The 11,666-nt window shown below is 42.2% G+C and overlaps 1 non-coding gene across 1 annotated transcript; it reads right to left on the bottom strand.

Moving 5' to 3' along the window:
* Positions 1-701: 701 nt before the first annotated feature.
* Positions 702-830, bottom strand: LOC123806975. The gene has a single exon (XR_006783556.1). It is a non-coding gene; the product is annotated as a small nucleolar RNA SNORA51 (small nucleolar RNA).
* Between the last annotated feature and the right edge of the window lie 10,836 nt (positions 831-11,666).

Below are 11,666 nucleotides of genomic sequence, written 5' to 3'. Positions count from 1 at the left end.
GCCTGGCGCACCCCATTGAGAGGATGTGGCAGAAAAAGAGAGACTCCTCTTCCCAGCAGTCCACGGCGCCCACAGTCGTGGTCGAAGAGCGAGAGGACAATCAAGCGGAATAGATTCCTTCATGGCGCGGTGTGACGAAGATACAGGGAGGCTCTGACACGCGGCACTCTGCTCCTCGTCACTGCGCAGCTGCTTCCTGCGTGTTAACTGAGACACCACACGTTGCTGCGTGCTGTAGACTTCTCTGAATAGGGGGAACCTTCTTTCTTCCCTACCCTTCCCTTGCCCAACTCCCCAACTTTATTTTATTTATTTATTTTTTTGTGTGTGGCAAACTCTGGGTGAGATTTTGAAGGCAGGGTAACTCGACTCCACAGTAGGCAAAACGAAACCCCATCCTCAAGCGCAGAGGCCGCAGAGGGTAAGGGAGTGAGGGCCGGGACGCTGGTCTCACCTTTCTTAAAACCCCAGGGAACCACCTGAAATCACCAGCAAAAGTGTCGATGGTTTCATTGTTGACTCTGATGTCACCCTGTCAGAGAGCACATATCCCTTGGGCACTGGTTTAATTTCCCAACAGTAAACTACTTTCCCCTCAGTATTAGGTTAATTTTCTGATATTTTTTTCTTTCTTTTTTCTTTTTCTTTTCCCTTTTTCTCTTCTCTTTCTTTTCTTTTTTTTTTTTTTTCCTTTTCTTCTTCCACATCCCCCCATTCACAATACAGACCAGGCAAAGGGCCTGGGCTGAGGTGCAGGGGGGTGGGTTTACTCTGCCTCCTCTTTCTGCAGGCAGTGTGAGAACACAGCCTGTGGTAAGCACTGGGAGGCCTGATAGTTTTCTTCTAATAGTAAAAATGTTCACACAGAAATTCATTAATCCTAGATTGATTATGCATAGCCATTGGATGAACCATTTCTAGCTTAATCAGAAATTTCTCCATGTCTGCATGACCTATTTCTATACAATCATCCACTTGATAAACATGATTTAGTCATTACAATGGCATTTCTGAATTCAGCTTTCATAATATAGATATAGTGTTGGTATTTTAAAATCAAAATATTATTTATTTTGCTTATGTATCAGATTTAAAGTTTCTAGTGGTCATAGACTAAGATATTTAAATTAAATGTGAATAATATCTGGCACACCATCTTATAAGTCTAATGTGATCTATAATTTTGCATAGATAACATCCTCACCTATGTTTAAATCAATGAAATCAAAATATTATCAACTTCTTTCCATTTGTGTATTATCTTTTTAACTTACATGTAGAGTGGCAAGGTAAACCAGACCATGCAGGCTTGGAAGAAAAGTCTAGTGAGCTTGGCACCAGCCTCACCGACTGTTCCTCCTTTTCTGGGCCCCCTTTGCTGTGTCTTCATGCCCACAGCCTGGAAGTGTTACAGAGGCTTGGTGGTATGCCGGCACATTTTGGCTTGCCTTTCTTTTGAAACTTTAGAAAGAGTTCTGCCTGCAGCTTACAAAGGGGGACCCCCAAAACTCCAGAATTATCTTTTGGAGGGTTGGCCCCTTATAGTACAGGCTTCCCCAGTTCTAGGAACCCATCTGTATCAGTGTACCAGCTGACATTGTTGTGAGAGGCTACGTTCAGCTCCAGTGAAATTTTTTTAAAAGACTCTTCATGCATTCGCCCATTTTATGATGGGTGGTTTACAAGCCCACCTGCCTCACCATGCAGAAAAGGGCATGACCCCCATGCCCTACCCTCCCTATGCACCCTATCTCCCCCAAAGGGACTTTTTTTGTGTTTCACTGGATGAAAAAGTTCCTCAAAGGAAAATGTTTTGCTGATGTAGAAGAGGTGAAACAAAAAATGGCAAAAGCCCTAAAAGGTATCAGAATCGACAAGTTCAAACACTGGTTTGAGCAGTAGAAAAAAAATGTCTTGATAGGTGTATTGCACCAAAGGGAGAGTACTTTGAAGATGATTGAAGTTTAAGCATGTACAAATAAATACACATTTTTTAAATAAATAAATTCTGGATTTTTTTGGTTTACACTCATAGTCTGGACCCTGAAAAAAGTAAAGTATATAATGTTTTCTCTCTGGGCATGGGTATTGAGGTCCCAACGTTCTAAAAGGGTTAGTGTCTTTCAAAGTTGGCTCTAAGGGCCCCATCTCTTCTTCAGCCACCCCCCTGCACTCACATGGGTGTGCCCTACATGTGGGCACAGCTGGCTTTTGGAGGGCAGCAGGTAGTCACTGACAGGAGCAATAGGAAGAGCATACGATAGCTCTAGAGATTTACTGCATGTATGTTTTAATATAAATTTCTGTCGCACTTAGAGATGGCAGCTAGAATATTAGGCAGAATGCTACTCTGCCCTTGGAATTGAGGGTCTTTCTACCCCAGCAGAAACAGAAGCTCGTTTTGCCAATATTTGAAAGGCCCGTGGGCATAAAAGGCATAGAACCTTTTCAGAATAATTTTTTAAATCAATTACTCTTTGGAACATCAAAAGCTATGTAAATTCATATTGCATATTATAGGAACTAAATAAGTAATTGTTAAATGAATAGATGAATTATTAGAATCTGACAGACCTCACATACTTAGCTTCTAAAGCAACGTTTAAGGTTCTGGCGTGTTGCAGGTGCGTGCATCTCACTGCACCACTGAAGGACACCCTAGCGTACTCACCCTTAACTCATCCAATACATGGGTGAGAAGGAAAATGTCCCTAAGCTGATCCTCCTTATTAATTGGCTTAAACGCAGTCAGGAGGTGGGTTACCTAAATGCAAACTGCCTTTTCCTTAACATGCTTGGTGAATTGCATGCTAGGATTTTTCTCTTTGTCCATGTCTCATAATTAAGACTATTATTATAATAACACGTAGCACAGATGTCACTTGTCTTTAGCACTCATCTTGCCTTACACTTCCTTGCCTGAAGTCACCATGCTGCAGGATCACACTGTCAAACGCTTTTCTAATAAGTTATTATCATTTATATTAGGTTAGTGAAAGGCTGCAACAGTTTTAAAAATTAAGCTAAAGAAAGAAATGAAGGATGAATTTCAGACATAGCCAGTGAGTCACGGTGGGGAAGTGGGCATGTGTTGTCACCTTGTAAAAACCTTCTAATATGCAGCCAAGCAGGAGGAGCTCAACAAAAGGAAGAATTTGACTCGGTAAAGTGCCTCATTGGAGCCGTGATGGAATTTAACTCCCAAGATTGGGAACTGAATTCTTCTCCATAGGAAGGGCTCCCAGAACAACATACGCATTTGTGTGGATCTCTTGAAAAATTGTAACCACTTTGCTTTGCCCTGGGAGAAGCAGACTTTGCTGACCTTTGGTAAATAATTTAACCTCTGCAGTTTTGTGTCTGAATGTATACAGAATAACAATTTTGTAGCACTTCCCAGAGACATGAGAATGATAGTGAGCTGCCCTTAAAGGGCCTGCAGTGCCTCGGACAGAGCTCCCACACGAGGTTGTTTGTTTGATTGGAAGGTGAGATTATTACCTCTTTGACTGAAATTCACATGTATGAGAAACCAACACTGCACACCAGTGTTGTTCTTAATTCACAGAGGTTGGTGCACTGAGTACACTAGGGGAGTATTTTATATGTCTTACTCCCAGAAAATAACTCCTTTCACAGTGCCCCCACAGTGTCTTTGTACCCTCCTCGAGCTGCTCAGAAGCTCGGCAGTCTCCAGCTCCTAAAAGCAAGGGTTTGTCTATGTCTGTATGTGGGAACAGCAGCATTTAATTCTCTACACAGAGTTTAAGAGTTGTCTCCTTTATTTCCTGTTGACTCAGCTATCTTCTTCCCACATTTTGGGGTTTGTGGTAAATGAAGAATTTGTATTTGGCCACTGGAAACAAGGCTTTTGAATAAGCAGAGAATCATGTGGACCCTATGATTTTTCTAAATGATCTGAAATTCTCCTTTCCTCAGAGACTCATTAACATTAATAGGAATTATAGGTGCATTTGCTAGGAGTGGGGCCTAAGTGATAGGAGAAGGCTTAACTAAAAACTATCTAAAACTCAGCTTTAAGATTCCTCACTTCCTTGACATTCTTTCAAAAACAAATCAGCCCTTGTGAATGATGCACAAAGCCTGGTTTTGTTTCTGCAACTCTTCTCCCTCTTGACAGGCAATCGGCCTGCACCAAAGGAAGAAATGCTTAAACTCATGCCGATAAAAATAGAAGTTGTCTATGCAAATCCAAGTGTGCGCTGCAAAAAAAATCCGATGTACATTTGACCCAGTTCATTTAATAATTTTGAAGGATTTTACAATACTTTTCTATTTCTCATTCTACTTTTATTTCTCTTTTCTTACTCCTTATGCTGTTACCAAAAGAAAATCTTTAAAGTTATGTTAATGTTCACGATTTTCATTGTAAACATCCTAAATTGAAAGAGTGAACTCATTGCAATCACTCGAAAACCTTTTAACCATTTTTACGTGTACGGTTCAGTGTTGTGTCACGTTCACCACCAACGATCTCCAGAACACCACTTTCTTTTAAGCATCGTATTTTAAAGCTCTCCTCCAAAAGAATTGTTCTCACTCCCAGTACATGACTGGGAATGACTGGATCCCGGCACAAGATTAGGGGGCTTGTTGGGGGCTGGCCCTGACTTGGGGTGACTGGAGTTTGGGCCCCACAGGTGAAGAAGGCCTGTCTGGAGCAGAAGGAAGAGACAGAGGTGTGGGGAGACACAGTCGCGTCTCCACATAGCAGACGACAAGGACATGCTAGGTCTGAGGGACACAGCGAACTGTAACAGGAGAATAAAAGGTGATGCCAGTGACAAAGCTCTCTAAAAAGACAGAGAACAAGGTACGAGGTGCAGGAGGGTCAGGAAGCTCAGAAGGCAGATCTTCAATGAGTAAGTGTCTGGGAATCCCTGTCGGTCACTGTTTTCTTAGCTGTAGGACAAGAATACCTGTTGAAGGTGCTATTTCCTAATTTATTTTTCTTCCTCATTCTTTTGAACCCTTATTTCCCCCCAGTATTTACTAAGGAGAAATTAACTCCTTTTCCATCAGTCATGATTTTATATTTCATCCTATTCAAAGTATTTTGAAACAGAGCATGTGAGGTTGGAAGGAATGGTTAAGCCTTCTCTTCTATTTTGCTACTAAATACAGCACTCTTCTTTCTTCCTTCTCCTCCACACCCCATTAAACTTATCTTTTTGCTCCTGTTATTATACATTGGACTTTCATGGTTGCTGTTGTTACTTGCAAACTAGAAAAGTAGACAGGAATTTTGGAGAGGGCTTGGCAGAAGGGTGTGCAGGGAATGGTGGAGTGTGTGTTTCCTGACTTTTTCCATGAAGGGGATAATCAGAAGCTTAAGAAACTATGAGTCCAGAGACTCATGAGCTCAGTGATCAAATGTGGCCCAGAATCATGGAGAAAGCTATTCTTTCTGCCTTTGCACAGGAGCTAGCGTTACTCTGATATCCCAAAGGTGGCAAGTTCCATGACTTTGTCACGAGCATTGCTTTTCTCATCCTGGGTGGTGGCAGAAGAAGCACTCTTCAAAGTGGCTTCTGGGCCAGCAGGTACAGATGCTTTGGGACCAAAGGCAGAGCAGAGTGGAGTGGGTATCATGTGGTGACAATATCTGACAGCCCTATCTGTGGGCACAAGTAAAGCACCCCCTAGGGATTTCCACAAGTAACCTATGGACACGTGGAAGAAGGGCTAGAGGCCTATTTTACAATACTATCACAAGGGGGGAGGCTTTGAGCTGATACATCATATGACTCTCCAATATTCACATTATTCCTAAACTTCCTCTGCCAAATGACAATACACAAATTGTTGTCTAAAATATGAGATCTAATGTCCTAGGCATAATAATAGCTCAACAAAGGTACTGAGATACTTCCCATCAGAAGTGTCTTATAAAGATTTGCCATCCAAAGATATGACACTGTATTATTTTAAAGTGGCAAAGATGCTACAAAATTTCAATTCAGTGCTGAACCCACAAAAGTTAACTCATTGGACTAAGAAACATATTCTGAGATACAATTATGAGCCAGGCTCTAGGGGTAAAACTATGAAGCAGGGTCTATTCTTTCAGCTCAGAGACACAAAGCTGAGAATTACCTGTGTAAGAGAGGACACCTGGAGAAAACACCAGCATGTGAGGACCGTGCAAAGGAAGAGTCACCACAGGGACACAAGAGCAGTTGGAGATGAGTGTCCTTCACATCCTGGCCCCAGGGAGGGCACTCAGGCATCTGGATATCCCCCCTGGCTGTGGAAGGAGCCAGGGAGGAGCTCACCTACACCAGGGTTTCCCTCCACATGCAGAGTGCATTTTTTCTCGATGGTGGCCATTCCACACTACCAGGACCACTGTACCAGGTAACAGTCTTCTTTCAGAATCCCGGTTGAGAAGAATTACACAAAATTCTTCCAGCTCCAGGATTCCCAAATCTCCCTGGGAGATTTCCATTTTTTCCCCTCCCCCAGTACCCCTACTTTACTCCAGTTTCCGTCCATAGTCTTGTCTCACCCCTCCCCCCACCGAGTTCCTCCGCCTTTCTCATCAGGTCGTACCCCTGGCCAGGGCCAGGATGGGTTTCTGTTTTGCTTTGCCCTGTTCCCTCTGGTATGACAGGAAACCACCATACATCATGGTGTATCATTTATCTTTCTTACTCTGTGGTTATCTCTATCAACTGTGCTCTAGTTCTCTATTTTGCTTCCTTGAAACCCACACATCCTCTCTTCTCTCAACAAAGCCTGCCTCTTGCAAATGGAAACCTTGGCTGTCACATCTATTTTCCCTAAAATGAGCTTCAATGGCCTCCTTTGGAGAAGCTCAACACTGACTCCTTTGTTTTTGGCTGGTTTCTACTGCCTTCCTGCTGAAGCAAGGGACGCCCTCCCCTTCAGTGGATGGCAGGCAGCAGGAATTACTGAGGAGGAAAAATACATCCAATAATATTTTAAAAATACTGTCCCATTTTGGAGAACGTCAGGCAGCAGCTGAGGTTGAAAACCCTAAATTTGTAGCAGCACTAATCTCACTATTGCATGATTTTCTCTGGCAACATTCAGAAGGTTGAGTGGAAGCAGAGAGCTGGACAGATCCAGGCTGGGTGTTCAGAGGCAAGTTCTTTGAAAAGACAGGACAAATGAGTCGAGCTATTGACAGGACAGTGATTACTGGATAATGGAAAAAACAAAGTGAGAAAAGGGCCGGAGGAAACATAAAGGTCAGGAAACTAGAAGTTTCTGAATATTTGAAATGGATCGGGAAGTAACTGAGCGGGAGTGAGTGACATTCTTAAATGTATGATTTTAGTGATGAAATAGTTTATGGAAGTTCAACTCAGATGAGGTCATGGCCAAGTGTGTGGAAAAATATCCTGCCACTCTTCTGATTAGGCTCTGAATACTAGAGTCGCCTAAAACCTAGTGCACTTTTCTTTGGCATTCCCACCCCAGTTGCTCTGTAAACTACCCCAGGGTGGTCGCCACCAGGGGGAAAGGGCAGTAGGGCAGGCATCCCCGTCTCCTGCCTTCTCAGAGCTCCCTACAGAACACCTTGTCCTCACCATTGGGAGGGCTCTCTAAAACAAAGCCAGGGGAAGAGTAAAATGTTGGCAACACTGATGTCAGCCCTTGTGGGTCTTACATGCTATGTCTTCATTGCTGACCTATGGAAAACAATTCAAAGATACAAGTACAATAAGAATGGATATTTACAAAATTTACAGAATTGTTTTATCCATTTTATTAACCCCCATGCCATTGTGGTACCTATTCTACAGATGAGGGAAATGAAGTTTCTGTGAGGCTAGTCCAAGTTCACAAAGCTAGTTTATCCACCTGCCCCTCATTCCTGACCCAGGTACCATCTCCCTCTCGGACTTGCCTCCCCTCCCTCTCAACCATGCCCCATAGTTCATCTTCTTCCTGACCTCTTTCTTGACCTGCACACACTCTGTGCACACTTCGTTCTATTTAATTTGCAGCAGGCACTATTGTGACGTCATCACTCACCTGTGTGTGCACTATACTAGGCTATCTCAGGGGCGCCTAGCACAGAGTATGGTTCCTATCAAAGCCTTCTGAGTGGTTCTTCAGTGAAGAAGTAGACAACCTTGGCAACAGTGTAGAAGGAAAAGAGCATCTGTGAATAACAGTGCTCCCCATAGTCCATTTGCTGACAGCTCTCATGCCACTGGGGGTTGCCAGGCTGCATGCTCACAAATTGATTTGTGGACAGGGAAGACGTGAGGGCTTGGACTGACCCGCCCAGGTACACTGAAGGTAACACTCCAGGGAGACAGGCATTTAGGAAATGGGGGTTTTATAGGCAGATAGCCAATCCTGGACCTTTGGGCTTCAGGAAAGAAAGGGCAAGAAGGAAAACAGGATTTTTACAGCCTTGTACGTAAAGATCTTCTTGTAAACCAAACTTCAAAGGGAGACAGAATATCACTCCTCTCCAAAGAGTCTCATCAATGATCACAGTATCTCTGAGAGGGAAGTATATTGGAAAGAGTATTTCTCCAATGAGGAAACAGTGTGAAATGGCTTGATTGCCTGCAAACTAGAAAAACACAGCCCAGTGTATTTTCAGATTCTCCTTTGGAAGTGCCAGCAGCCTCCACCAGGCGGGTTAGCCACTCACTAAAGAGGCATTTACAGAGACTGTGTTAGGCCAGCACCACACCAGCACGCAGGAAATGCAGTCTCTGGCCTAGAGGATTTCACACAGCACCTGATCACCAGGGAAGTTTTCAAATAATCTAAACAGGCAAACAAATATCTGTGAAGTACAGGATAGAAGTGTGAACACAGAGCTAAGGGATCACAGAGGGGAGAGTGATTACATTTGCCTGGGAACATTAAAAAACCTCTAACTGAAATCATTTGTTCATCACAAGGCTTAGCGAGCTGACATTATTAGCAGAGTTCTGGATTAATACTTTGAATGAAGCTGTTAAGTGAGGACAAGCTGCCCCTCCACAGCACTGTGTTTTCATAATCTTACAGCATTATCTTACAGAATTAGTTAATATCTACACTCCCACTGTGCCAGCAATGGCAATGAACTGTGCAAAGGGTTATCATGATCCCTAACATTTATTCGGTACTTACCATTTACTATGCTAGTGTTGTTACACGAATTATTAATTTAATTCCCACAGCTTGTATCACTAAAACAATATTTGTATTGCCATTTTACAGATGAAGTTTAGAGGGATTAGGTAGCTTGCACAGTAGTTCACACTGAGACAAATTACTGTTATTTTCAGAACAGTCCCTGTTTGAATTAATGAGGGTGATTAGTTGTTTTGGTCACATGTTTACTAAGTTATACAAATTAGCATTTATTTTTTTGCTTAAAATTAACAGCATTCATTTAATTATGTAAAATTAACATTGACCATTCTTGTAAAATGTTTCCTTTTCTCTCAGCAATGCCTCCCCTACAAAACCCTCTGAATATAAGGAGGTGAAATGACTATTCACTTGCATGCCATGTTATGGGCCATGCAGTTGAGATGCGGACAGTGGTCCCACAAGTTCAGAACACCATTCATATAAGCAGGACTGGTGAGTTAGAGTTAAAGAGGCAGCAATTTTTTAAAGCTTCAGCTCAAAACCACCTAGACTGGATGTGTTAAACCAATGCACCCAATTAGAGATGACTTAGAGAGACGATACCTTTCTTTGTCACTTAATATCCTCTCACCTCAAAATCCAGAGGTTTTTATCTGTACCACAGAAACCTCACTTCCAAAGGCAGAACACCCACTCTCTAGGCTGTTAGCCTCTTAAACTCAAACAATGGAAAGTTCAGGTCTCATTGCCACATTCCCACTATGGAAAATTCCTGATTACCTCACTCCTCTAGCAGAGTTATGTAAAATCCCACAACAGATACCCATTTAAAGAAAAGCGGTTGCTGATGAACTAATTAGACACATAGCTGTTTACATCAATGTCACTGAAATGCTAAATTTTCAGCCTCAGAATGCCTGGTTTGAATCCCATTGCCTCTACTCAAGAAGTATGAGTTATTGGGATAGTTATGGAAACTTGCTAAATCTAACTTGCCTCATTAGTAAAATGTCGATGATAACTGGTAGAGATTGCAAGTTGCCCAAGACCTGACAGGTTTAGTTCAGTTAGGATTTCAAAGAAGTCTGAACATCTGTAACGAAACTACCAGTGCTGGTGCCACAACCCTTTCTCCTCGTTTCCCACAGTACTGGCATACTAGCTGAGTACATAACTTTTCAGCTGGATTACTTCCTTGTCTCCCTTGGTACCAGGTCAGCCATGACTAAATTACAGCTAATGGAATGTAATTCGATATGAGTCACTTCTAGGTTAGGTCCTACAGATACTGGAAGAGCAATCTTCCAAGCACTGTTTCCCCTTCCTCCTGCCAGAAATGGTAACAACAGCAATGATCGTGAGGTACTGCCCACCATCCTGGGGCCCTGGATGACTACACGGAGGAGAGGCATACGAGTGTATCTACTGGATTTATGAGAAGAATAGAGTCCTATTCTGTCTGAGTCATTACATTTTGGAAATTTATACAATAATAGTATAAAGTCATAAAAGAGTTATAAGGATTGAGAAGGATAGTGTGTGTGTTTTTAGCCTATAACATTACTAAGCATAAGCTACTAATGTGAAAGGCTGTAGTGGCTGTGTTTCCTAAGAACCTGTTCAAACTGAGAGATGTTTTGTAATAGGGAGAGGGAAAAAATGAGAAGTCTCCTTCCTGCTCAGGATTTGCCTGAGAAAACCTTTGGGTGAAGCTAGGAATTCTTTGCATTGTCACCGTGACACCAGTTCCTTTTTGCAGGGAGAGCAAGCTATTGCAGAACTCTTAAGTCCGGTGACTCAGAAGGCCTTATTTGACCCAAAAAACCTCCAGCCAGATTATATAAGGCACAAGGTCAAACAGATAAGGTAGATAAGAATCTAAAAGCCAAACAGAAGTCTCTAATTAATGCCAACAATCTGCTCTTTATGGCTTTAATTTGGTCTCTAGTTGGTAGTCAAATTAACTATAGTTCATTTCCTATTACAGCCAACTTACAATGAGGCATAATAATGAAGGGAAGTAATGGCATTCATGATTAAAAAGAGCAAGTACTACAAAATTCATTTTCTTTGGCTTTGCAATTGTGTGCATGTACAATGTGCATGTATATTCACCATTGCACCATCTACACACAGACTTGCCCCCTCCCAAAAGAGGTAGGAACAATTGGCCTATAGCTCTTCTTTGTTGTTGATTCTCTATTCCCATGATTAACTTCACACAGAACTAAAATAAAGTCTTTTGTTTCCTTACTAGTGCAATTATGCAAAATCATTTCTGGATCAGTATTTTATTTAAAGTTCAATCACATTTTAAAATGAATCCATCAGGTTTCTGGAAAATGTTAAGCGTACCTCCTACAGCATGATAGGAAGCTCTGCAGTAACTGTGGCTGAAATAGTGTCCAGGATGAACTGTTGTCCATTCACTCCTCTCTACTCCATTTCTCCTCTGTCCACATGCCCTGTTGTAAAAAGGGGCATCAATATAGACACCTGGAATTCTTTAATGAGCCATTTTCAGTTTGGTTGCTTTATTTGCAGGGGTTTTACTTTAGTGGGATTCCTCA

The sequence above is a fragment of the Phyllostomus hastatus genome, unplaced genomic scaffold, assembly GCF_019186645.2.
Source record: "Phyllostomus hastatus isolate PE091 unplaced genomic scaffold, TTU_PhHast_1.1 phas_scaffold_39, whole genome shotgun sequence".
NCBI lineage: Eukaryota > Metazoa > Chordata > Mammalia > Chiroptera > Phyllostomidae > Phyllostomus > Phyllostomus hastatus.
Note: the sequence above shows the minus strand (reverse complement) of the source record. Positions and strands in the feature narration are given on the sequence as shown.